A 3,293-nucleotide genomic window follows, 5' to 3' on the forward strand; every position below is an offset into this window, starting at 1 on the left:
ATGTGTCCGTTTTGGTTCCGTCGTGGCAATCAGCGCCGCGCCGCCGTCCTCTTGGATCCGCTGGGCCAGCTGCTGGATGATGACTCCGCCTTCCGCACACACCTCCACGTGGCCGCGCCCTTCATCTGCCTGAGACCAGACAGACAGACAAACAGATAGATACACACAAACACATTTTCATAATCATTTTGATGATTAATAAATCTCTTAAGTAGTTTATCAATCAAAAATATCAAATCTTCTCTGGTTCTAAAAGGATTTGTGAGGATTTTCTCTGTAAATTTGGGTTTAGGACTGTTTGTCCAACAACAAAGATGGATATACTGGAGTATAAAGTACAAGTACGTAATGTAGTTTGTTACATTACAGCACTGATCTCTAAAGGAGAATCAGAGGAATGTATTTCACGTCCCAGCATGTCTTTTCAACAACCACAACTTCAGTTGTCAGTTAGTCGACATGTAAGGTGAAAGTAACAACAAATATGTAGTTTCATATCTGCTGTGTGACACGCAGTCTCCAGGTCCGTTACCTGTACGAGTGTGGAAGAGGCCTGAGTCAGAGACGGCGCCATGACGAACCTCAGCTGGTTGGGCTTCTCTGGGTCGATGTCCACCATCACCTCCCTCCAGCCTTTCAGCGTCCGCTACATAAGACAAACACACATTCTTGAGCTTATAATTACGCATATTCAGGGTTTAGGTGCCGCATCTAAGCCGTTTGGGCAGCAATGAATGAATGAATGAGACTTAAAGACTTTTCTCACATTTAATGACTGTAGGTTAAAGTAATTAGCAAGTTTTGTCGGTAAGCTTTTTGAGTGTTATTTATATATAATCTTCTCTATCTTTTCCAATGTTTTACATAGATATGAATATAGTAATCCTGCAACACGAGGTGAAAAAGAAACACAAAACTACCACGGAGAAAAGAAAATGACCAAAAAGAGACACAATATGACTACAAAGAGACAGAATGTATGGGGAAAATGCTTTTTTTTTTATCCCCCGCGTACTTTAGTCTTCCACTACGGAAGAGGATTAGGGCCACTGGTGAAAAATCATTTGAGATCTGACTTTTTTTGCAGAATTCTGAGTTTAAAGTCAGAATTCAAATAAATGTTTTACCAGTCTTCCGTACGAGGAACAACGCAGACATTGTTACGTTTATATGAAAAAACTAAACACAGCAGAGAGGTTGGTCTGTACGTCATGAGGGCGCTGCAATCAATATGCAAGCAACCAATCAGAGGTCTTCTCCCATTCCCTTTAAAAGCCATTTAGAGGTTCTCTACCTTTAAAGGGGCTGTATTTATATAGCACTTTTCTAGTCTTAACAACTACTCAAAGTGCTTTTCCATAGTACAGGAACCATTCACTATTCACACACATTAATACACTGTGGCCAAGGCTACCGTACAAGGTGCCACCTGCTCATCCGATACACATTCACACACATTTACACTTTGTGGCGCAGTATTGGGGGCAACTTGTGGTTCAGTGTCTTGCCCAGGGATACTTCAACATGGAACTGCAGGGCCAGTGATTGAACCCCCAACCTTCCAATTGGCAGGCAACCGCTTTACCACTGAGCCAATCAGAGGTCCTCTCCCATTCCCTTTAAAAGCCAAGCACGTTTGTACCTTTGATGCATTGCTATTATGAAGGGAGGATTAGCACCGTCATGTTTTTATATGTATCTTTTGCTGGACAGTCTTAAAATAGCAAAGCCACTTGAATCAGGCTTTGCGCGCGCCAGGTTCAAGATGGGGCCTGAGTGATCATTGAGATGATCGAGTCAACTTTAGTCAATTATGTTGTCTCAGTTTGCGTTAGTCTCTAAATCCACTACATGGTAGAGCACTTTGAATTGCATTTTGTTATTTTTGAAAAACTCTGAGCTGAGGGAATAATGTTCTACAAACATTAATTTAAAAAAGGAACATTTTACACTAAGAGTTACAAACAAAGCGACTTTAAAACATATCTAAAATTTGTGGAACGGCAGAGCATCAAAGAACTCGTGAGCGACAAAGATGCTGAATCGTGAGAGAAGAAAAAATAAGAACTGACTAAGATAATTAACCCAAGTTTGACTTTCTTATATGAAGAAACAGAATCAAAGACATCCTGTGAGAAGCAGGTCCCATCAGCTGTACCTGTGGTGATGTCCTCCAGGTGGCGGCAGGACAGGACACCGGCAGCCCGGCGGCAGTTTCCCCGCGGCAGTACGCCGGCTCATCCTCAGCGTGCGCCTCCTGGCTGCTGCTCCCGGGCAGATTCCGGGCCTGAAGACGACTCAGCGCCGGACTCACCTCCGGTCCCTTTGTGTCCCACCACCAGGTGGAGGGACACGGAGGCCCCGCCCAGCACGGACTGCAACTGACTGAACACCTAGAGAGAGAAAACCGACACAAAGTAAAATCAATGCTTCATCATAAAGCTAAAAAAATATTAAAGTCCCCTCCACGCGAAAATATGCTTTTCTTATGTGTACTGTTTTTACCCTTAATGCCTGTCCTTAACTATACTGAATTGTGACTGTGCAAATTTTGTCACTAAAGAAGAGGGTCTTTTGGGGGGGGTTACGTTCCTCTCCTAAAGGTGGGGCTGTCTTTGCATTTCTCTCAGAAACCTCATATACATGTGCAGAAAATAAACAAATTAACCCGTTAAAACGCTACAAAAACTGATGTGTAAGAATGTAACATTGTAATTTTACGGGAGGGCGGGGGTGGGGGGGGTTGTTAAATGAGCGTTTCCACAGATCGCCCCACTTCCCAGCATTGCACGCTAGTGGGGCTTGCTCTTGCGCAATCTCTTACTTTATGAAAATAGTTTCGGAAAACATATAGAAGGAGATTTAAGCCGTGCAGTTACTGAATCTGTCTTAATTTCAGATCAAAAACGGTCAGTTTCAGGGTCTGTACACCGTTTCCAAGGTCAAATTCAAGCACTTTTCAAGCACTTTCAGGGTCCATTTTAAAGCCAAAACACAAGTTTCATTTTCAAAATATATCACTGTCTAAGTAGACTTTGCTTGCTATCTAACGTTTGAACAGAAATATTTTACATTTTATTTTGGGACACATTCTTGATATATACAAGGTTTGATCAAAATCTGAGACAGTAACCACAAGCTTTAATTCCATTTTAACCAAGAAGACTCTGACAGTGCACAGGCACCTGCTTGAAAAATTGCCTATATTATAAAAAAAAAATGTATTTCATTGCCAAGATATATCCATGTATCTAACAGAGCAGTGTAAATATTATATGTGGCCATCCTCTACC

Source organism: Etheostoma cragini, chromosome 5 (assembly GCF_013103735.1).
Source record: "Etheostoma cragini isolate CJK2018 chromosome 5, CSU_Ecrag_1.0, whole genome shotgun sequence".
In the NCBI taxonomy this organism is placed as follows: Eukaryota; Metazoa; Chordata; class Actinopteri; order Perciformes; family Percidae; genus Etheostoma; species Etheostoma cragini.